General features: G+C 39.3%; 1 long non-coding RNA gene across 2 annotated transcripts in view; it reads right to left on the reverse strand.

The window, feature by feature from the left end:
* LOC148423497 (uncharacterized) overlaps window positions 1-26,116 on the reverse strand; it is a 103,192-nt gene that overhangs the window by 66,858 nt on the left and 10,218 nt on the right. For both annotated transcript variants that reach the window (XR_015865609.1, XR_015865610.1), the window contains exon 3: window positions 9,725-9,875. This is a non-coding gene — a long non-coding RNA (uncharacterized LOC148423497). The remainder of the gene's footprint in view (window positions 1-9,724; window positions 9,876-26,116) is intronic.

A 26,116-nucleotide genomic window follows, 5' to 3' on the forward strand; every position in this document is an offset into this window, starting at 1 on the left:
TGTTCAAAAATTCATCCTGAGCAATATGGTCGGACAACATTACAATATTCTGATTTCAAAACTGTTTAAACAAACTTAACATTCATAGCATGTGAAAAAAACTGAACTCGTGCTTATGTAAATGTGGATTTCGTATTCCCGCTAATCGCTAAAATTAAAATAACATCATAAAGCCAATCGAGATGTGCAAAGCTATGCGAGCAAAAGATGTTAAAATCCAAATGATAAAACATTTTGTTTTGCTGAGTATTTTTTTTCCTAATCAAGCTCAGACTTGTTTCGCGTCGCGTTAAAGTTGCCGCTCCGTGTACGGATATTCAAACGAGTTTCGGGTGTTGCCGTGAGCTAAACATGCTTGACAGCGGCAGGGAATTTAAGCGTTAATTACGCACTAACCTTTTCAGAACGGATATTTGGACATGTTGCATCCTAGTACTGTGGAAATGAAAACATCCAATGACCAATCAGTATCCACTCGCATTAGCATAGCATCAGAAGGCCCAGCGCCCCAAAACATGTCATGGAGATCCTCCCCTATTTATCCTAAAATAGCCGCTTAACTTTGAGTGACACTAATTCTTCCTACATGAAGCCGGAGAAGCCCCTTCGCTTCCCCCTTCTGTCTCTGTCAGAAAATTACAACCGACAGAGTTTGCCATGTCCCCGGTGTGCAAATTCCTTTATTCTGTCAGATCGGGGCATTTGATATGACGTCGCCCGGCATGGCGGCCTCCCGCGCCTGCCAAAAAGAAGGGACCTGTCAGGCGAGGGGGAGCGCGGCCAGGATCATCACCCGGACCCATCGGCGCGCCCCGCGCACTGTCATCTCCTCCGACTGTACAAGTCAACACAAATAAAAGCGCGAGGAGGCGGAAGGCGTAATGGCTGGGAGAGAGCCCGGCCCGGTCGCGGCCATTACTTTCCTTCAAAGCTCACGGATGACATGATGCGAAAAATGAGCCTGTGTCTTGTCGGGTGCCCATTAGTGAGATGGCGCATTATCTCCCCTTTTTCACATTGAATCTCCTCCCCGCACGTGGCGGCAGATGCTGCCGACGTCTCACTCGCTTTTATGGGCGCTTGACTGCCGTAGTCTTTTAAATACAGGGGCTAGGGGGGGGTGGCGCACCAGGCGGGGATGACGTATTGCTGTCAGTGCTCTTTACCTCCATGACAGGCTGCTTTCACTGGATCACTCTTGGAGGCTGCTTACGGAAACGCCTTTGCTCTCAGAGGGATGCGTGACGATTGCGCTATGCGGCCACGCAATTGCGGTGCGATTTTCTTGGACGCGGTTCAAACGCTTGTAATATACTTTTTCTTTCAAGTGACCGACACACTTTTGCGATAAAAATAAATGTCTGCAAAAAGTAAGTAGGACTATTAGTTCTGAGTGACGAGATTAATCCGCGGTTGGGATTGTAACGCAAATTCATTAGGGTTGAAAGCTTAATGCTAACATATAACAGAAAACATAATAGATAGGCTAACAAAGAGCATCAGTGGCAGCTATGAGGTCAGGCAATTAAAGCACAATTTGCTGAAAAACAGTCCAAATCTTATATATTACATATATATATGGGTGTCCATACAGTGGACCCCAGGTTTACAACGTCCCTGCCTTGCGTTTTTTTCACCTTATGACGTAGACGTTTTTTGCCCCCTCTTTACGCCATTTCCTTTGGCATCCAACATGGCAATCAGTGTGCGTACGTGACCGCCATGTTGACTTTGCGTTACGATCCCAACGGCGGATTAATCTCGTAAACCGGAGGCCCATTGTATGTGTATATATGTATATATTCATATTTGCCATTTATAGCAGTCAAAGCCCGTGAATGAGCTTTACAACTCCCAGAAATTTCTAACCACACGCTCTGTAAAAACAGATAAGATCACATTTGGATAAATTAAAGCACACAAGACTTGTCGAAAACTGACCAGTAGTCAACATGACCCCATGCAATGGCCCCTGGAGTGAGCTGGAGACTTTAAGTGAGTCTACAAAGAGAAATGAATGTAAAGAGAGCAATGTTCAGGGGTTGTGCTCAATGGCAGGGAGTCTTGGCTTCTTTCAGACATGCGTGTGAACCACAACCGCTTGGTTCAATCTAATCTCTGACAAGAAACAACAAGCCTTAGGGATGTCCCCATGGGCACCAACGCTGCACAACCTCACAAGGAGCTCCACTCAGGAGGGGCTTACTAGATCTACCATATAGATGTCAGGAGCAGCTTTCCATTTTACAGCTTTACTGAAGTAGAGGTCCTTATTTTCCCTTCGCCTTCCTCGCTCTTCTGCGCCTGTCACTTTTCCCTCCGTCCACTCACACTAAACACAGTCCCCAGTGGCCATGTCCTATTGCTGTCCTGAGACCACGAACGCCGCCGTAAGAGAGCGTACCACAATCAGCGAAGGGACGGGGGATTTGAGGTGCAATTACATTTCACAGTGAACAGGAGCTAAACTTTGGTGCAAACACGCTGGAAATAAATAACTCATCAAGTGTCACTGTTGCAAGCAGGAACCTTGAACCCAGGGGCAGCCACAATTGAATATAGTTGCAACGGAAAATTCTACTAATTATCCCATTGTAGCATGATTCCCATGCAGTCAGGTACTACCAAGGGGTGGCTAGGAGTAGCCATGGCCACCCCTGGAAATTTGCTAACCACAACTAACCACATACTTACTTGCTGAGTGCAAAGCAATGAAAAACATGAAGCCTACTTAAAACCTAGCACATCATTTACTTTTAAGCAATTAGCAGTCAAAATGGCATTTGCAGTCATTTCAAACTGAACTTAGTGCAATTTTTTCGGATTTTTCAAAATGGGTCTCAATTGACAGATAGCACCGTTAATATTAGGAATCAGGTGAGAAAAATGCCATTTCACACGGGTAAACAATACATTAGGATGAGAAAGGCTGAGGCTTTTGTCATACAAACGTGGGAAACATTGCCCCCTGATGGTGGGTGGACAAAGTACTTGATTTGACTAGTAATAAAAAAGCTTGTCTTTTAAATGTTAATATCGCCTGTATATGTATAGATATCAAAAACAGTGGTGCTGAATAGAGTGACCAATGTGCAGGGACGAATCGGCGTGAGGCTATGACGGTAGTTTCCAGTACCATATTTGGGAATCGTGATTTCACCTACCTATGCGAACCAAGTTACAGTAATGCCACATGAATCTGACGCATGATGGCGCTAATCACCTGACACACCTGATTTCCCGACTACTTTCCTCCACTCCCGGTGAGCCAGCGTGGCAACAGCTTGCAATCTGTTTGTTTAGCGTCGTCACGACGGAAGCTAAGTCATGTAGCAACACGGAATGAGCGCTACTGCAAGATGTCACCAGCTGCACATGATATGATGAATTACAATCATATGTTAATCAGCCAGAGAAGTGACTTGTTTACACTATGTACACCAGCTTGGACTCTTTTCTCATCCCAGCTACGGATTCTTGCACACAAAGGAATACACCAGCGTTTGCTACGCTAATTAACTTTTCTTTCCGAAATGTATTTTCAGAACGATGTTTGACGAACAAAAAAACACATTTCCCATAAAACGGTCTGTCTTTAAAGAGACATTAGTATAGTTTGTTCATGCATCGCTAATGACTTTATTTCAATCTGTTACGCTGCCTTATCTGCTGGAGAAAAAAAAAAAATACAACGCATGTGGTTGTGTGTGTGCACATGTGCAGAGAGCAAACAGCTACAAGAGCAGTAACAAGGTCAATACTAATGTAAGTACCTTTTTTATTTCCCCAGCCACTCAGTGTTGGATGTGCAAAGTGTGTTTGTCCCGCAAACCCACTAATGACCATAAAATCCTTATATTGCTTTTGTATTGATTTACTCATTCACGAGTAGATGCTGGATCTATAGCTGGTACTTATACAATTATTTGTCACTTCTCACAAGGTTTAAAAAAAATACACATTTTGAGGGTAATTATATGGGTTTTACAGCTGTGAAAAATGGAGAAGAAAATAGTCAGGTAGTAATGTTAAGAAGGTAATGTCCTGACCAGGAAAAACATACAATTAAGAAGTATAGGTGATTCTTAAAACTATTTACAATGGAAAAAAAAAAGTATGCACACATAACAAGGCCTGGTATCGGCTTGATGCCAATAGTTGGTATCAGTACTCACCCATCCCTAATAGTCACAGTAGTCCCAGTAGTCACAATATCAATACCAAGTACTGACACCGGCAATACATGAAATACGGCTCAATACGGCTCTATTTACCTATTAAATATTACCTAGAATAATTCCACGAAATAAAACCAAAGATAATTGAATTTAAGAAACACCTTTCTATTTTAATATTGCATTATCCTAATAATGTAATTTTTAGATTGTGATTGTAAATCCGCTGCGAAACCGATATTTGCCACTGGTACTAGCAACCACATTATTTCACTTTATTTTCACTATCCCTTTCAAATTAACTTTTTTTTTCTATGAGATGTAAATTTTATAGGTACCATTACAGGTGGGAAAACGTTTGTTATCTTAATCTTGCTCTTTTATATGGAAAAACCTTGCGCGTGAACCGGGGTGTGTAAACTTTTTATATTCACTGAATTTCATTTTCATACCATTTCGACTTGCACTTATTAAACTAATATCATAACCGGGAGACTCGTTTCCCGTCGAAAACCCTGCGATTTGGCTCGAAAAGCATGAGTTGTTTATCCGTCAAATTAAAAAATTAAAATACAAGGTCAAGTCAGAATAATAAAAAAGCAGCATCAAATTTAAACGCTTTGATGCTAATGATGAGACACAGCCCCGTTGTGATATATTAAATCAGTAAATGAATATGCATCGCATTTGGATGAGAAAAGCAATATAAGAACAGGGATATATGAAACAAGGGGAGTGAGAGTGAAGAGTCAACAGAAATAGAAGTCGCGAAAAACTAAATTGCTTCGACAGTGCAGATGCACTTTTGGCAATACTCCTCTTGATATGCTGTTTAGTTTTAATAGGAAGCCTCAACTCAAATATGAGCCGACAAACACGGCAAAACAAACAGAGCCTCTGGCGGCGGCCCATGAAATATACGCTATCAAACAGACCTGTAGCTTTTTTTAATCCGCCGCGCGGGTGAAGTGAAAGCGCAGAACAAACACAATTTTCATATAGTCATATAGTCGCTTCGGGATGGAACGTGAGATGCTCGTGACTTTATGCGGCGTGATGCGCTAGCGCCCACCTGTAGCAGATTGAAATCGCCGTTTCCAACACCCCCCCCCCTCTCGATTCAACCGTACTTGTTTGAAGAAAATGAGTGGATTCAGGATCAAGAGACTTTGTGGTGGAATTTAAGTCTGTTTGAGGATTATGACTTCTTCATCCTGTACAAAGCCTGCGGAGTGCTGCATGGTAGCCCTCAGAGGCCCGGCTCACTTTTGCACGCCGCGCACAGATGCGGGGGCGATAAAACACACGAGGAGCAGCGGCGTTTGGAGCGCGGGGGTTCAAAATAAATGAGGGAATGGAAAACTTTTTCCAGTTATGCGAGATAAGCACATAAGTCGTTCAATGGTAGGGCCGAAAGCATGGATAGCGGAATCAATCGTATACGGTTCATAAAAGAGCGAGTACAATTTGAAGAAGTCAAATGCATAAACAAGTTGTTTTTTTTCCTGATCACTGGTTCAAGATAATAGTTCAAATATTAAATATCAAATTTTAGCCAGGCTGAATATCAGGTATTTGGCAAATTGGCTTAAGAATTATGCGTTAAAACAAAAGCATTTTCTTCAGCTATTTTTCTCCTACATAATGTAGCGAAAAAAACAATCGAACCAACGAAAATAAAAAAATAATACATTTTCAAAACTAATTTTACAGTGAGCAGAAAGATGAAAGAACCACATGCAGCCCTGAAGCCACAGGTTGGAGACCCTCGATTTAACCACAAGCTAGGCTGGCCAACAGGCCTTTTAACAGTCTGAACCTGAGCAAGTATGATCTTTTTTCCGCTTACACACTTACACTTTGAGCTCTTCATCATCGCAGGAAAAAAAAATCCGGCCAACTGACCGAGCAAGAGGGCGGCGGCAGCCGGCGAATGGCGCAGCGGACGAAGCGGGGAGAGAGGAAGGAGCTTCTCCTGCAGACAGACGCAGCAGGAGCGCGGACTAACTATAACCACATCAATGACTGCCTCGCACAGCAAGGACACCTCTCTTCACTTTGAAAAGAAAATAAATTAAACAACAAAGGGGGGACGGTGACATTCATGGCCAGTTCAGTTTATGCGGCTGCTTGAATGTCCTCGGGAAAAGCAACAAAAACTTGCAACATCTTTATTTAAGAAAAAGAGCACTCTACAGTAACGGTTCTAAAATGGAGGTACAAATGCCCCTGGGGGTATGAGAAATACTTCAGGAGGGTCGTGGGCTTTTAACAGGGTTTCTGCAGGTATCAGCAAATCTAATTTCATGCTTTTTAATGTAGTTCATTGTTCCTTTTCAAGATAAGAGCAAACCAATTAGAACATGGACCAACTTAGGGCTAAATTGTGTCCCAGTGACCATATTGCAAAACATTGAGTGCCTTACTTTGTTTAACTTTTACTCAGTGGGCCCCTGGTTTAAGACGTTCCTGCCATACGTTTTTTTCACCTCACAACAAAGACCGTGTATTTTTTTGTCCCCTCTTTACGCCATTTTTTTTCGCCTCGCGATACCTCAAACTTGGCGGTCAGTGTGCGAGCAACTTACTCCGCGCTCATATGTCTATACACGCGTCAATGATTGCATCACTACAATGCTGGTCTGCTATTGGTGAGTGCTTACAAAAACATATTTATAGTGCCTTTTAGTGCTTAATTCAAACTTTAATTGGCTAGCCATGGGTCCCAAGAAGGCTAGTGATGTTAAAGAGAGAAGTAAGAAGATGATTTATATGGAAATGAAGCTAGAGATAAAGAAATACAAAGAAGGCTAAGCTAGCCTAGCCTAGGCTGCCCTCACTAGGGAATATGATCATAGACTTTCACGTCGCTCAAAGGGAAATAAATCCTTTCTATATTTTTAATTTATGATGTTATTTAATCGTATGCATGTATATTATATATAAAGAGCACTCCCTATCCTATTTTGATGCCAATTTTTAATATGTATAGACAATTTTTATGTTTTTACCTGAGGTTTTACACGCATTAACTAATTAACATAGATTTGGATTGGCTGCCATATGGTGAATTTGTGTTATGGTCCCAACCGTGGGATGGATTAAGCTTGTAAACCAGGGACCCGCCGTATATTACTTACCAGTATGAAATGGCGTTGAGTTTCTCACCTGATTCCTAATATATACAGTGCTAGCTGTCAATTGAGACCCATTTTGAAAAATCGGAAAAAATTGGAATAAATTCGGTTGGACATGACGAGAAATGGCATTTTGACTGCTAATTGATTCAAATTTGCTTCAAACTAAATAATGTCCTTGGTTCTAAGTAGGCGTCGTTTCTTTTTCATTGGTTTGCACTCAGCAAGTGAGTTAATTATTTACTTTATTTATTTATCTTACTTTATTAATATTATTCGTAAGTATCAAGCCTTGAAGCCTTGTTTGTATGCTGCTCGTTTAAAAAAGGTCAATAAATAGACGTTTTTGACAAAACATGACGAACAATGGCGATTAATACTCGTGATTTCAATATTGAACGAAATAATTGTGATTATTATTTGGGCCGTAATTGTGCAGCCCAGCTCTCAAGCGAGCGTAACATTTCCGCATGGATTCATGGACTGCGAAAGTTACACCCCCCCGCCCCCACTCCCCCACCCGGCCCGATCCTGGACACAAGCGGGTAGCCATCTTTGTACTTCTCCATGCATCACACACACATAATCAATAATGGAAAAATATACACTGCGAAAGGCCGTAGTGGCGCTGCCTACAAGCGGCAATGACGAATGATTTTGTGCCACTTATGACAGCGAGGTGCGCGCCGTGAGGGGAGTGGAAGGCCTTTTTAATAGTGCAAGGAGAGAATTAAATCAAAGGCGGGAGGGCCTCCTCCGGAAGGGAGAGACGCCGCATCCCTCTGCTCTAAATCACAGCTCTTCTTAGGCCCTTTGCCATTTTTCTACATTATACAGGCAAAGCTGTCACTGCTGTCTATGGCAAAGTTTACAAATCATGATTTATCCTGGACGCAACCTCTAAACACCTGTGTGAGGAAAAAAGAAGCAACTCCCGCAGGATTATTTGTGGGCCACAAAGTTTTCCTTTGACTTATGAAAGAAATGCACATTTTACTGGTAGCTAAGCAGCATAAATACAAGCTCTACATGTCCTTATATTCTAAATAAAATAGCAGGTCCGAGTTGCATAAAAGAGCTGAACAATTATTGCAACAATAATTAATTATATGCCATTATTTTTTCATGTATTTGTTCTAATGTTTTTCAGACAAACACAAGTAATGAATGAATCGGTATTATGACAAACGATATCTGATTTATAATACATAGTCGTTTTGTCAGTAGAAGTAAATGTATGCTAAAATAAACCAGAGACTCCAATCATTCATACAGTTTATTTACCGTATTTTACGCATTATAAGGTGCACCTAAAAGTCTTCAATTTTCCCAAAAGCTGTGTGCCTTAAAATCCGGTGCGCCTTACACAGCGCATAAATTGCGAGTTTCCATTTTTGAGGGACAAAACAAATCAAATAACTTCATCGCTATATATTTTCATCAGTTTACCTCTGCATTTCGGTTATAAATGTACTTTTACAATTAAAAAGGTTTACAATAATTTTGATATGCGATATATGCCCCAAAACGCGGGTTCTTGTGAATCAAAGCACAATTTCATTCAATAAATCCAGAAACTGTTTTTAAAACTATATATGTTGAGGCTTTTGGTTGGAATTAAATGAACAAATTTAAGTTTATTATTTGATTGAATCATAAATATATTCTTTTAAACTCTTGATTCACCTTTAATCTAAGCAGTCATTAATGTAATCAAGCGGTATTTTCTCTCCATTCATTAAACAGCTGTGTATTCATTTTTGGAGCAAACAGACCAGTGAGAACACTTTTTATTATTATTATTATTAACACTTCTTATTCTATGAATAAAGTTTGACTGACTGATTATTTTATCGCCATCACCTTTAGCGCAGCTCTATTTAGCGGATACATAACGCAAACCCAGTCATTGCAGGAGCTTCTATTCTATGTGCCTTATAATACGGAAAATACGGTATTCCCTTTCTAGTTTAGCGGTGAACAAACTATGGTCATTGGTTGCATCCATACTTATATTGAACAATTCGATCACTTGTTAAGCCTTAATGGGTATCAAAACATGTTTTTATCTGATTCACTGATTAACTGACAAAATAATCAGCAAATTAATTAATTTACAAAATAATCGTTAGTTGCAGCCCTACTTCTTATACGCTTGATCAAAGAGTCTCATCTAATGTTCTGCTTTTTAGGAAATGCTCCTAAAAGTGTTTTTTTCAATTGACAAATAACGAAACGAATAAAAACATGAAATATCTGTTCATGTAAAAAAAAAGAGCTAAGTTCAGGCGCTGAATGTAAACCCCAGCGGAGGACGGCATTTTGCTGTACCCCGGTTGGGAAAAAGGCAAGAAGCGGCCCAAAAAGCTCTGTAAAGTTTCCCAAAGGTCAAAAATTAATCAAACTCATTACCTGTGCAAAAGAAGGATCTCGCTTGCAGCAAACTCATTTAGCAGATTTTTAACCTCTATTTTCTTTTCAAAGGGCTTGAGATTCCCAAAGGAGGGGACATCCACGACTGCTCATTTACAACTGGAAGTGAATCATAATTATCCTCCGCCGCCTGCAGGAGACAAAAACAACTTGGTTAAAAGAACGAAAGAAAAAGAATAACTTCTATACAGTATTTGTGCAAAACAACATGATACCATGTCCTCGTTTTTAGATTCTCAATTTTTAAACCTGTGACACTGGAGAAGTCCAAACAAGCCACTTTGTGCAGTGAAAACACTCAAACGCCACTTGGGCCGGGAAGTCGAAAATCCTTCTTAGTGGTCGCCGAGAGCCAGTTTCTCCCGCTTTATCCAGAAAAGAAAAGCAACGGAGCAGAAACGGAACCGGGGGAGAAAGTAAGTCACAAATTGAGGGGCATTCAAAGTCTGCGGCTCGTCTCCTTCCTCCCCTTCTCTCCCCATTGCTCAACTTTCGCCAAGCATGAGCTTCTTATCGCATTAGCGTTGGTGAATGCGAACGCAGCATTGCAGCTATGCACAGGAGCTTGAGTCGTTTGTCACATATTGGAAATATATTAACAAAGCAATATGTTGATAGAATGGTGGGCGGAATGACTGAAAATGCATGCAATTAAATAGTTCAATTAAATAGTTCCATATATATATATAGATATGCATATATATATATGCATATATATATATATATATATATATATATATATATATATATAGATATATATAGATAGATAGATAGATAGATAGATAGATAGATAGATAGATAGATAGATAGATAGATAGATAGATAGATAGATAGATAGATAGATAGATAGATAGATAGATAGATAGATAGATAGATAGATTTTCATGCTTATTTCTAATTGAACATGATCACTTTTTAAAAAAAGAGATTATCTCCGATCAAGCGTTATAAAATAAAATTAAAAAAAAATGCATGGGTAATATCGAAGGTGTGTTTTCTCCAGCGAAAAGAAAGGGGCTAGGGGAGAAAAAAAAAACGTGATGAAAAACAAGAGAGCAGTTTATGCTCTCAGGGAATTGCAGGCTGTAAATGTGCACAATATTGCACATTATATACATGTCATTTGTGAGTGCACTCCAAGTGACGCAGTGTCAAATCTGTGTGACAGATTTAGGTGAATGCTGGTGAAGGGGAGCCCTGCGTGGGGAAAAAGCGGCTTAGGGCTAACTCGTGCCGCAGCCACAAGATCTCCAGCCGCCTAGCACACAAGGGGAGCCACAATCTCACATTTTCGTTATTTCTTAAAAAAAAAAAAAATACCTCCTTGTGTCTATCGAATATTACTTCAGAATTGTTGCATGTACAAATGCTAAAAAGGGGAACATGAACTTAACGTAGTCATCTTGTGACCAAATCATAAATGCATGGAATGATCATGAGTGACTTTGCATAAAACACATGAGGAAGTCTCCAGGGGTGGAGTTGGAATTAATCCTGGTTTCTAGTTTAATGTCTCCCTCTTTTGGAGAGCAACGAGAAATCCCTCCTACTGAATTTTACAGATGCCAACGCTTGTCTAAATTTGACCAAACTCTCCAAAGAAGACAATAAAATAGAATGCCTTGAAATTAGGAGCGCTGCACCAAATGGTGCAAATACCACCATTAGAATGAACTTTTAAACACAGTTCACCAGAAAAGTGCTCGTCTTCCTAAAAATACATTAAAATGAAGTTGTACTTAATCATTTTATTAAAATGTATTGCACATAAAAATATTCTTATCAATATATGTCACTGACATTGAGATATTATGATCAAAGCTATTTTTACCTGGGAGTAGGGCTACAACTAATGATTATTTTATATAATCAATTAATCTGCTATTACTATTATCATTAGTAGTAGTAGTAGTTGTAGTAGTGGTAGTAGTAGTAGTAGTACTACTAGTAGTAGTGGAAGTATTTTGTTAATTCATGCAGATTTAAAAAAATAAAAAGTTTTACCCATACCTTACCCATATTCAAAAGCATTAAATTAGTTTTTTTAAAATAAAAGCAAATATTAATTAATTATGATTTAGTCACTGGATTGGTCCCAATATGTATTTCGATTCAACACATTCAGTCTTCTTATCGGAAGGATGACAGATTTAAAATAATATTGAAAACCTAGAAGCTAGAATTCTGTGAATTTAGACGATTCGAAATAAAAGATGACTAAACATTTAATTGAAAATCAAATAATTATACATTATTTGGATAGTTAATTCAGGTTTCGATTGAATATTTGCACCTCTATTTAGAAGTAAACTAACACTTTTCACACCAATAGGAGAATGTGAACAATTTCCCACTGCAAGACAGATATTCTATCTGATGGCACATTAATGTGCAATTCAGTTGTTGGAAATCATTGTTTTCAAACCTGGGAGCCTCCTGACATCTAGTGGACAAATAAAAGACTGCAGTTTAAATACTATTGTACCCATTTTGTCTGGGCAAGAACGCAAAGTTAACACAAGACATCTGTGTTAAGGCCATGGTGTCCACTATGAGAACACTACGTCCTACTATGTTAGAGTCAAATGTCCTCAACTGCGGACACAAACGAATAAACTGGGCTTCAGGAAGATATGACGTAATTGCTGAGTGTTTATAGACCATAATCAACCGGGTTCTGAATTTATGCGAGCTAGTGCAGGTAATACCAATGACCAACAGGGAGAGCCATCATCCACTCTAGTGACTGCAGCCTATCAGCAAATCGGCGTATTAAATAAGCGTATTTAACAGGTCTCCCTTAAATTTCGGAGTTCAGATTTCAGCTCCGGCCTTCCTATATGTATTTGCATATTTTCCATGCGAATGCTGCTTTTGTCTGTGTATGATTAGCCAGCAGTCGAGGGTGATGAAGCCCTGACAGTGGACGAGGTGGGACCTGCCTGCAGGGCTGTGACATGATAAAGCTGTCACGCTGCCACAAAGGATTTCATGAGAAGGACAGCTGCAGCTTGTCAATTTAGGAGGCGGGGGGCTTGACTCACAGCCTCAAGGATCATCTGTGCCAACTGATGAGCATTTACATTGAAAACCGAGAAGCTAGAATTGCATAGTGATGTGTGTGTGGATTTTCGTAACTAAAACGTTGCCCAAAATGTTGGGACAGGAAATCATTTATCTACTCGTAAATTGTATCGAAATATAAGTCTAAGTAGTCTATGATTATTTTTTAATTAACAGGTGTAAAGTTTGTTGGTTCTGGCAAGACTGGACGTCGGTGATGGATCTAGACTTTTCTGGCGGACCGCCGAATGACGAAAATATTCTAAAAATGATAGGCAAAGACCAACGGAACAATGAATTTCGGCAAAAAAAAAAAAAGTGTAAAACGCCTACCTCTGCCAATTAATGTGAAATAGATCTCGGGGGGTTGGCCATTTTGTCTTGTGCTTGTTGTCGACTGAAAATGACGTCACAGTTCCTAAAAGTTCAATTTGCAAAGGTCACGTGATTGAACCCCGCCCCCCCAGGTGGATAGATAGATAGATAGATAGATAGATAGATAGATAGATAGATAGATAGATAGATAGATAGATAGATAGATAGATAGATAGATGGATAAACTTTAGCCATTGTGATGCGCTTTGTTTTGTTATTGATTGCCCCCCCCCCCCCCCCCGTTTATCTATTGTAGACACCTAAGTTAGTACGCGTTCCAATTCTTTTTGGTCACCCCTTGCCACGTTGCTAGCAATAAATCTTTTCACCAAAAGAGGGTAGTGTTGCCTTAATAATATGGTAGCTCCAATCCATATTATTATTTAAAAGCAGGAGGATAAATTCATTTTAGCTCAGGGGCCGGCAGGAAAATCTATTCTCAAGTGGTTCAGACTGGTAAAAACATAGCGTATAATGTAAAAAAACAACGATGTCAGTTATATGTAGATTTTTTGTCAACAGAATTTTCCACTTGTTGTCGATTGTGGAATGACGGTCCATGAGTGTTCTGATTTTGGTCATGTGACATTCACAATCTGAGCCATAAATGGTCATTATCTGAGCCCCCACCGTAGATTTACTGTCCATGAAAAATAATTTAGTTACCAAACTAATTATAAAGAAAAATTAACAGCTTCTTATTGGTGTACCACCACCCTAAGCACTTTAAGCGATAGCTTCTCTGGTTGGTTCCTAAAACATCATACTGTTAGCGGTTCTATACAGAACTAAAATTACATCAATAGAGAAAAATATTCAATTCACTTTTGTAACTATTAACAAATGATCATATTTTCATTTGAAGTGAAAGACAAAGCAAGTGCTCCCATGTGAACTATAATTGTAATATCTGAAGGCTTAATTATTGAAATAAAGCATTAGTGAAAATGACTGTATATTATACTGTGTAGTCATATTTGCTGGTGAATGGCTCTGGAAGACAGATTGAGGCGGTCCCATTTGCCGAGGGGCTACGGTAAATGAAAGTGTCAGGACTGCCTCATTCTGAATGATTCAAACTGACTATTTTTGTAAACTAGGCCTGTTCCAAAATAATATAATACCGTGTTTCCAAATAACAATATTAGGACTGTTTGTACAAATCTAATTATAATTTGGAGTGGCTATGCAAAATAGTATAATATACCGGGTACACTGCAGTAGAACCAAATCATGTTTGCAGACAGAATTTTTTTAAATACAGGGGACTTCACCATATTTTTTTGCACATGCAAGTTTTGTTTTTGAGGATTTTTCCTGTAGTTATAATTTGTAAAAGTGCTAAGTAATGGTAGCGGTAGAAAAAAAAAAGTAAATCAAAAAATTTTTTTTCCCGTGTCTTTTCACAAAGAGCGGATTCACGCAATAATGTTTTTGTCAGGGGAAAGAAAAATTGAATGAGTTGTTATCCAAGGTTGTTGGCTTATTAGAGTGGCTATATTACGGAAAAATTACTTTTAATTGTCAGTATACAAATAGGCCTCTGGAGTGGCTGCCCACCCATCAAGCGCAAAATTAAAAAAACAAGTTAGTATTGGTTATCAGTCTATTTCAGAAAATGTGTTTGTAAGCAAGCTGTTTTGTAAATCACTTATTAAAATCTGTTGCTAAGCCCACGAGTAAGCAGCTAGGTTACTGCGGTAGATTTGCCAAATCGAAATCAACAAGCCGGCATTGAGTCATCATCATGAGAAAACAATCCTTAAAATCTAATAACCCCAGATGAAAAAAAATGAAAAACATTTGGACAATGTTAATTTAAAAAGGTATCGAGTAGTTCTTGATTAATTGTTGCACCCCCTAACACATAGTTCTTCAAAACTAGCATATTTCTCATCTAGTGTTCCTAAATAATCATGCCCGATGATATACACTATAATAATTGTAAATATTGTGATTAAACATTTGCTACAATCAATATAACTGCTTGCAACGAAGAGATGCTTTGCTGTGATGCCGCGACAAGTTTGTCCAAGCTCAAACCGAAGACATATGTCACTTCACTTTTGCTTGAATAGCAGAATTGTATTCATGCAGTCCTTCTCCGTTCTCCTCATGCATGAGCAGAAATGAATGCCTTTTCTCACAAATGTCCAGCAGGTGAACCTAATATGCTTCAGAGATGGAGCCTAATCATTTGTGTTTCCAAACACGAGACATCAATGGAACGGTTAGAGTGTCCTCGACCGAGGATACCGGGACTTAGTTGAGTAGCTCCAATGAGGCAGAAGATATTGCCTCCTACATCCCCCCAAAAATATCCACTACAGTTGACATAAATGAATCGGGTGGGCCCCAGGACGATATAAGGAATTTATAGCCGATTCTGTAGGCTTAAAAATCAGGATTACATTGGCTCACGTTCAAAAATTTTAGAGCGAGAACCCGGGAAATTAAATAGCAACCGTTTACTCGAATTCACAGACACAAAAAATGTTGTTTTTGTGGAAATAATCACATACACAAGTGTAAAAGCATTAAAAAAGTTAAAAGTCAACAAACAAATATACAGACTGATTCCCTTGCTCTTTTTCCGCCGTCATGTGAATTATTTATCCGGGATCTTGAATCGGTGGCGGGTTTACAGTGCGAGCAGCGAGGGGGAAGATGCAGGAAGTCGAGAAAGGCTTTCCCGCTGAGAATGGTAGCCCGCACTCGACATCAAAAATGGGAAATCGTCTACACCTGACAGAGCTCGTTTGACGAGAGTGCCGCGTCTCATTATTAGCGACTCATAATGTGTTCTACTGTGCGCGCAAGAATTATTAGCGTGTGAATGTGGCATGACATTTTCCTTTTTGGGTGTAACTGACACATATTAGGGGATGTAAGATTTCTAACTTGACCATGGAGTGACATGCGGAGTTGTGCTCGGCCTTTTACTAAATGTGACAACCCTGTGACCTTTATTGCAAGTCTGTCGCCGTAACGCGCGCAGGCTCATGTTGTCTCTCACAATGTCACATCCTTTTGTCGTCTCGTCAACTTTTTTCTCCGAGTCACCTCGAGGTACCAGTGAATCTGAGGTACAAGTCACTGCTTTAAGTTATAAGTAAGCAGCACTTTGGCTGAATAATTCTTCAAAAATGAGTTATAGCTTTGCTATACAGTATATATCTTTTTTGGTGAATTTTGGGGAAAAAAAATGTTCAGATTTAAAATGCATTGTAATGCATTACATTACTCTCATTTGTAACGAGTACAATATTACTATTTTTTGTGTGTAATATTACACAACCGCGTCATAGTAAAAAGTAATGCATTACGGTAATTACATTATTTTTGTAACGCATTAATCCCTTTAAAAACGACTGTGCCCATTTTGAAAAAGCAAACATTGAAAATGACGTTTATTATAATTATGAAAATGATGTCAGGTTATGTTAGGCCAGCAGAGAAAGCCTTGCTGGTTCTGATGGTCCACCACTGATAAAACGTTACTAAAAACCTTGCCTGAAGAATTCGTAAATATTTTATGATGGTCAAGATTTTGGATGCTGGATCAAATAACTACCGTGAAGGTACAATCTTTAAGTCCCCGCCCCCCAAAAAAAACATTTTTTGGGGGCGGGGACTTAAAGATTGTATTTTGATTAATCAGCCACATAAGCCAAGCTTTGATGCACATTTTTATATCAGCCGCATTCTTACTTACAATAATGACCGTAATGGGACAAGCAAGAGGGTGTAAGTCAATTTGGTGTTAGCAGCCAGTGCCTTTTGCAGCTAATAACAGTTTGTATTAGCTGAGGTTGTTACGGCATTAAGTTCACTTGAAGAAGAAAAAAGCGAGCAGGCTGAACCAACGTTCGAGTCCGTTCTCGTTCACGCACAGGAATATTACAAATATGAAGAGGATCGTGAAGGTTATGATTTCCCCAGCCGATTTAATTAACAGTTGCACCGTTTGGAAAACAAATGTATTCCATTTGACTCGTTTATAAATTGCGGTCTTTTGACATATACACACCATGATAAACTTGGTGGAACATAGACGGTGCCCAACGTGGGTTTTTTTATGGCAAGATGAACTCGAATTGCATCGCGACGAAAAAGAAAAACAACACATTCAACGATACACTGGCACAGTCTTCAGGAACCGCTCACAACGTGGGAAATCTGAACCACACTTAACCCGCAACAAGTATGTAACTTATGGATACGAATTACGATTACAAAGATGAGATTCATTCTGTTTATAGTTTTCAGACGTTTGCCAAACTATTGGCGCATCTTATACTCTGTAACATAAAAAATACCCGAATTTGACCCTGAACTGACACAAACAGGTGCGTCTTATATTTGAGGTAGATTTTATTTCGAAACGCAACCAAATCTGAGGTCATACGAGACAAGAGTCACGCTTTAAAATGCACAGCGCCGCATTTTATCTAAATCGAGTGGGTCACTGTAGATGCAACGATTTCTTTGAAATCGGCGACAAGCGAGCAAAGCATAGCGCCGCGCTTTAGTGGAACGTCTAAAAGAATGATGTTAATTAGCGCAACCGCAATGACCATGCAGCCTGGGACGAATGTGCCGCTGCCGCCGTTGCTGCTTGGCGGTCTGCTCCATTGTAGCCCCTCTTAGAGACGGCGGATTGCTCATTGACTCATCCGGCAGCAGCGTTTCCTAGCAACGCCTCTTCAATGTACTGTACAGTATACTTCCCCGTCTCATGGGCACATTTAATAATCTGCCTGGCAATTTCCATGTAAGCTTTGTTAAAAGATTTATGTGCCACTCGCACGCGTTTTCTCGCCGCTGTCCACTCCATGTGGACAGGAGGACATGTTGGCGTTTGTTGTTGGGCGATACGGACCAAAAATAAATTCCCCGTTTTCTTCAGTCATTCTGGACGATTACCATTTTAATGGAATACACTCAACCGACGTTTATTCAAAAGTTTGAGTAAACAATAAAATCATGTGGAAAATATTAAGACACAAATAACCAAGACTGATTAAACATCAGTTTTAAGATCATCTTAACAGTCATAGCTTGTTTTAGTCTGTTTTGGCAGGAGAAAGTTCATATTTTTTCTACAATTCATTTGATAACTATTTTTTTTCATGTACAAAAACATTTTTTAACTGTGCTAAAGGCTCGCGTCCAATCCTAACCAATCAAGGCTCACTTGTTGGTCATGTGACATTCATTAAATGAACGATTAACAGGTAGTTTCCTGACCCTTTAGCACTCAATTATATTTCGCCAACACCCCCAGGAAAGAGAAAAATTTTGCGTGCCCCTCCCCCACTTGACGCCATAACCATAAATAAGATTATTATCTATAAAAATGACATAAGTATACCTAAACCTGTATCCATCTTCACATTAACTTTCAACAACTGTTAATCGTTTTTTACAGCGTTTACACTGGTTACAGCTTAGTCCAAAACGGAAAAAAATAAAGTGCATCAAAGTGCCTGAAACAAACAAAAAAAGATTTATTTTATTGCAATTAACAGAAAGCCACCCCCCCACCCCCTCCACACACACACACACACACACACACACACACACACACACACTCCTGACCTACTATTTGAGGAACACTGGTTTAGCGCAAGTGATGCCATTTTCAGGCAAGCTAACGGAATCACTCCCAAATACACAATTTTGTGTTTTTTCAGCGTTAGTTCCGACTTTCAATCCCAGGTACTTTTTTGTTTTTCATTTTAAAATGTTATGCCAAAAGAGCTTCTAAAATGGCTAAATGATACTAAACGTGTTCATTTTTGACAAAATATGAACTTTTTACTTCTAAAAATAGCTAAATAAGTTGACTATCCCTTTAAACGCCATAATGTAAGTATTTAGTACATATCGTAAAGAGGCATCCACCAGCAAACGTTCAAACCTTCGATTTTAAAATGACAAGCGAATCAAATACGATTTATTGCTCAGTCCTCCGTAAGAAAATTCCATGGGCCAAGGACAAGCGTTGACCCAGGTTGTAGAAAACGATCATTTCAAAACGTGACCTCTGCGTCACGATAAAACCCCTCGAGAGCGTATCGTACGTACGCATGTGACACCACGGCGCCGATCTCTGCCCTCAGTCGGCAGAGTGGGAGAATTACGGCGCATTTCAATCGCAATTATGCAGCAAATCAGCTAGAAAGAAGCAACAAGGCAGGAGTGCATCGAGGGGCCCGAGAGTTAAGCAGGTGAAGTCGCAAGAGTTTGCAAGCGATGAATCACGTATATTGTTGTTCCCCGAGTCTGGCTGTGAGCTTTATGACCTCTGTAAAGGCTCCTCATCACCCGTTTGACAGACAGTATATATTCTCCGGGGAGGCCCGTGACTCCTGCCGCCTCGTGAAATTGCGACCGCCATCGCTCCGAGTCACATGTTCAGGAAAGCCGACGCTCCGTGAGGGAATCGTAACACGGATGGGCGGTAAGGAAAGTTTTGGACTCTCCAGTCCGCTAGGATTACTGGAATTCTAAAGCTACTGGATCAGTGGTCCTCAAATGGGGGTACGAGGACCCATGGGGGTTACTTGACAACACTTCGAGGCAGGCTCCGCGAGTATCGGATATCGATACCATTGCAGTGGACCCCCTCTATACGAAATTAATTTACATGTATACAATTAAATAACATCATAAATAAAAAAATATATAAAGGATTTATTTACCTTTGGAGTGACGTGACGAGCTTATGATGGCCACATTCCCTAGCGACTGTAGCCTAGCCTAGCCTAGCCTTTTTTGTATTTCTTGATTATCTCCAGCTTTGTTTCCATACTAATAATCTTCTTACTTCTACTTTTAACATCACTTGCAATCTTGGGACCTTCCCTAACCCATTCAAGTTTGAATTAAGCAATAAAATGCACAATAAATGTGTTATTTTAATCACTCAAAACGAGATCTAGTCTTTAGCATTTTTGACCGTGATGCCAACCAATTGCAGACCAGCATCTTAGTGGCCCCGTGACACCGACCAATGGTAGACCAGTATTTTAGGGAGTCGTGACACTGACCAATAGCAGTCCAGCATACCAAAAATAAGGAAGATATCTTAACACCTGCTATCGGAACTCCCAACTTAATTCTGGAATTGTGATTTTTTAAATATTGGAACTGATATCAAGAGGCTACATAAATACACCTGACAATAAAGCCAGTATCAGCTCAAAACCTGGTACAGGCACTTGCTCATATCTACTTCATTTTGGGATAGTGATCCTTAAGTATCCGTGACTAATCCTTAAGTATCGGTGGCTTATATCGGCAGGCTCCACGAGACCCAAATGTAAGGCTGGTATCAACCTGATGCATGGGATTAATATTTGCTAATCCTTAGTTAATTATCATCAAAATCAGGAGCCTCCATTAATTTGGCATATTCATCAATGTTTTGGTGTCATAGTTTAGGCTTACAATTTCAAATAAATGCAAATGAATCCTGAATGAACCCTTAATTTATCATCAATTAAAACAGTTTGACGACTGAAATTTGGGGTTGAAACCTGATGCGGAGGTTTTGAGGGGTTTATTCTGGGCTGTTTGTGTTTTTTGTTGTTTTTAAATCGCAATGTCGATTTGAATTTGATTAACTGCGCAGCCTTATATAGCATATGCATAAATATTAGCTTTGTATAGATTCCTTCCTCGTGCCGCGCAGCCGCCTCGACAGTTTTGCTTCGTTTTTTTCACCTGCCGCTCGACTTTCTCTCTTGTGATTGCCACTCCACTCGCGCCATCCGACATCGCAGTGACAGAGCCGGAGTTTGTCTCAAGCGCTTCGGTTGTTGTTGCCTTCACCTCACTCGCTCGCTCGCCCGCGTTCTTTCCCTCCCTTCAAACGTTTCTCTCTCTGGAGTCTTTCCACCAGATTACAAGAAAAAAAAAAAAAAAAAGATGCTGTGTTGACTCCCATCTGGCAGACTTCACATCAGACTTGGTGTTCCAAAGCTCAGTTCAATTAATCAGCCATCCGCTGCCAGAAGCATAGGATCTTGTGACAAAATATGAAAATGCAATTTGTGTACCAACAAAAAAATCCTTTTGGAGGTCAAATGGGGTTTTCTGCTGTTTTAAACATCTAAGATGTGAAACTATTTCAACAAAGGACGGAGTTATTCTTCCTTTTTTAATCGCAGTCATCTCGCATGCTTAATCACTCTTTAGTGTCACTGACTGCGGGGAACAAAGGTGACACTGATAATACCCAGATGAGATAGGACTCCATGCAAAAATGCGTCTAATTAATATTTTGCATACCCGCCCTCACCCCCCCAAAACATCCAATGACTCACAACATTACCTCAAATATTCGGAGAGCGTAATTGTGCAGTTTTGCTGTGGGACTGATTAGTGCTGAGAACAATGTTAGCTTACAAAGTAATTAATGAATGTGCAGTCCTGCGGAACCGACAAAGTCGAACGGCCTAAAGGTCATTAAACATTTTCTGGAGGAAATATTCCTCTAAAGATGTCTGGAAAAACCGCATTAGGTTTTTTGTTTTATTGCTTGTAGTGAAGACTCTTCTGCGGGTGTATGAGGTTTTTAACATAATGAATTGCCGCGACGAAAACAATATGTTTGTTTTCAAATGAAGAATAAACCAATTGGAACTATGAAGCGGCTTAATGCTAAATTGTGTTCTAATGAATCCTTTACGCAAACATTGTAAGCCTTAATTTTGTTGATGCACTTGAAAAACGCTGAACTGATGCTACGCGATCAACGTATCTTCAGGAGTTGATGGATAAAATACCCCAAGAGGAACCAATCTTCTTAGCTGAGGATAAAATGCGAAGAAGAAGTGAGAGTCAGCAAGGAGAACACACGGCCAGGTGATTAAAGTCAGTCCTGAAGGCCCTTTCTGGGAGCAACAGATTAAGACGATGCCTGTCTCTCATCTTCCTCAAAGCCGGAGCCATTTGATGTGGGACACGGCGTATCGCGGCCGGTCCTTAGTCGGCATTTCTTCACAAAATATGTTTGGATGTCCAGTTGTGGATAGTAATTTGAAAGATTTGCTGATTCATCCATTTTTTGGTAGCATTTGTTTCCTAAGTGTCACGGGCTTAGTGCATGATAGGGTTTTATTGTCATATGCATAGTAATACCACCATAATCGAGCAAATAATAAGGTAGGCAATAAAACAATATGTCAATCACGCAGTTGTCATAGCAATTTAGATGATAAACCAATAAAAAAATGTATTTAAATGATTTACTTTCACACTTTTCGCGTCACACCGCAACTAGACCTACTTCCTGCTTCCGTGTCGACAAATCATGGGAAATAATAAATCACCTTGAAAATTTGCTAAAGGGTAAACTCCAGGTTTTGTAAAAGTACTAACCACTTACATGTAACTACTAAGTAGCTTAATTGTAAAAAAAATCATTTACTACACCGGGACCAAGCAAAAATTTAGTTAGTAAATTCACTTGTTGAGTTCTGTCATGGTGTCATCCAAGATAGCATTTAACATTAGCTAAACACACACACACACACGCACACACACACACGCATGCCTGTCACTAAATTAACTTGATTAAATTTGTTAAAAATAATTACGGGTGAGGATTAATTGCATATTTAATTTTCAGCATACTTGTCGCGTCCCAATTTTTATTTTTAAAAATCGGGTCACTTTAAGCTTGTTAAAAAAGTGACGCTCTTTTTTTTTTTTATCTTGAGTTTAGTTCAAACTAAACTTCAAATGGGAATTTTAAAATACATCTGCACAGTATTTTTTTTTCTGCCATTTTATTTCAGCCGGTTGGCGATAACGTGAGAGCTGAGACTGCTCACTATGACAAACTATTTGGGAGTAAGATATGACGCACGCTATATATTATGATGACGTTATGATGTTCCGGACCTTGGTCGGAACACATTTTCCCGGCCTGCAGCTCTTTAAATTTTAATCGAATATCCATGTGTTACCGTCTGCTTGTCGTTTGTTGCATACTGGGTTTGACAGAGTGGGTTGTAATTTTTTTTTTTTTCCTTACTCTTGAAAATAGTGAGGTTACAACCTCGCTCTTTTGGCTTCTGCAATGTTTTCTTTTTGTGCTTATACAGACTAAGGCTGCAACTATCAATTTGTTGCGATATCAGTTTCTCTTGCCCTGGTTATCTAATTGTCAATTTTATCATTTTTATTTACCGTATTTTTCGCATTAGACGGCGCACCGGATTATAAGGCGCACCCTCATCAATGATATATTTTAAAACTTTTTCCGTATATAAGGCGCACTGGATTATAAAGCGCACCCTCAATTAATGACAATATCTTAAAACTTTTTCAATCTACGAATCCAATCTCAATATTGTTCCAAATATAAGGCGCACCTGATTATAAGGCGCACCATCAGCTTTTTTTAAAAAAAATTAGGCTTTTAGGTGCGCCTTATAGTGCGGAAAATACGGTATTTGTCGACATTGCCGTATAAAGATTTACTGTTGTGATTGGTTTGTTTCTTTACGTATCAGATGCCACGCTATTAGTTTGCTTTATTATGTCATATCCTCCTGAGACACAGCCTGTATATTGGTGTCCACCATTTTGTCTTATCAAAACAATGTTAAATGCATCCCACCCTAGAACTTGAGAGATCGTTGGAAAGGTCGGGATGTTCTCTACTGCGTACACCAGGAGAAAGTAGGGTAGCTCCAACGAGTCAAAAGATAAAGAGGAAAAACAGATGTCCACCACCGTGGACACAAACTAATGATGGGTCTCGGGAGATATTCTGTAGGATGATTGACAGTATTTAAGTTATAAGTTCTCAGGGAAACATTGTCAGAATGTCATCGAGGTCTCAAGCATGTCAAGCTGTCTTCCAAATATTCATCAGAGTCTAGTTTCTGAGTCTAGTTTCCCATTACTTTCTAATAATTGATTACTCTGTTGACTATTTTTTTATTTAATCAATAAATCAGTTAGTAAAAATAAAAAGAATTCCCACCCCTTCAAATCAATTTGACAGTGCAGAAAGTGAAAAAAACATAAAATAATAAAATAATGTGAAAATAAATAAAAAAATAATGTGATTTACTAATTGGTTGATCCATAACATGTCAGAAAATCAAAACTGTTTATAGTTGCCCTATTATTTTTAGAAACTTGGACTGGCGAGTATTTACTGTTGAGATGCTGGTGATTTAGTGCGATATCTGCACAATTTGATAATAAACCACGATTAATCGGTTCTGAAAAATATTGCTAGGTTATAGAGAAAACAAACAATTGACATTATATTCCAGCTAGCTCAGAAGTCAGCAGACACGGAGAGGGTTTGTGAAATTCCGCTTGACGCCTGATCATGAAATTTTGATGCGCGTACATTGAATGTGCATCCATCACATTGTATGTGCGTGGGCATACACTGATGTGCATGTTTTATGTGACATTCATATTGTATGGGCCATCGTAGAGTATATGGAAGCAAATGTGCCTTAAAGGCTGATTATGTATTCCGCTTTCATACGTCCCTCATATATTACTCAAGGGAATAATCACATTAGAGTGTGTCGCTCTTGACCCCGCCCCGCACAAGATTTTAATAGATCGTAAATACTCTTCTAATTTGATCAAATTAGCGGCTAACTGCGCCGCCTCGATGACAAAGAGGTGCGGTTGTAATATTTATGTAAGACTTTTTACAGCTATTATTTACGGTAATTGTCAATTTTAGAAGCGCTGGAGCAAATGATTCGATGATGTTTTTGAGGGCATTCAGACAAGCAAGGTCCCGCTCCCTCATTTTCTTCCATCGTCTCCCCGCATACTCAGACAGCCATTGTGCCTCACATGGATGATGCCATTAGCACAGATACATTAAACATGAGCCACGAGCTGGGCACTGGAATAAAATGAAACAGATGGTAAGCATATTTTCAGCTGAGCCGGAGTGATTAATTCGCACGGTGATGACACAGCATTGCCTGCAACTGCTATGAAAAATGTTTGGTGGGGGGGGGCACGAAAAAATCTAGTCTGGGGGCCGACGCGGACCGATAACCATTCATTGGCGTTCCTAGGAAAAGATCGGCGGTTCGGGAAAATCCCCCAACATTATTGTGATTGGTACGCTCTCAACACAGGCACGTTCTACTTTAAAGGGTGTGCACACTTATGCAATCACTTCATTTCAGTGGTTGCATTTACCCTGAACAAAATGATTATTATTATTATCTTTATTATTCATTTCAATTGATTATTAGCAAATGCTACTCTACTAATCGATTATCAAATTAATTAATAATGATTTTTATCATCGTTGCTTTGTGCCAAAAATTTCGCAAAATTTTGCAGCCTCTAAATCTGGATGGGAAATATTTTTCGATATGTTTAGTCTTGTATTAAAGCAGACTGATTAATGTTTAGCAGGAATCTAATTGTGATTAGCTCACTACTCCTAATATTGTTATTATAATTATTGTTATTATTAAAGTTTCTGTTAAGTTGTACGTCACAATACAGGTTAGAGGTACAGCAGCCCCCCCAGGTTTACGAGATTAATCCATTCCGGGCTTGGGATCGTAATGTGCATTCCCCGTATTAATTAGCCAATGCCCAAGTGAAAACATCCAATAAAAATTGGTAACAGTATAGCATAGTAATTGCTACTTATATACGTATAATATACATATACATAATATTCCTAGATTCTTTAGTGCAGTTAAAACCAGATTGATTCATATTTAGCACGCACCAAATTCTGGCATGCTACAGACCAAACAAGTAAAAATGAAAAAAAAAAAAAAAAAACAACAACTGGCATTTCAATGTAAAAATGTGTCCTGTTTATTTTTTAGAGCTGAGTAAATTAATCAGCAAAATAACCAACAGATTAATCGATTGATTAAATAATTGTTATCTGCAGCCCTATTA

Source organism: Hippichthys cyanospilos, chromosome 5 (genome assembly GCF_059441005.1).
Source record: "Hippichthys cyanospilos isolate Australia breed blue-spotted pipefish chromosome 5, RoL_Hcya_1.0, whole genome shotgun sequence".
NCBI lineage: Eukaryota > Metazoa > Chordata > Actinopteri > Syngnathiformes > Syngnathidae > Hippichthys > Hippichthys cyanospilos.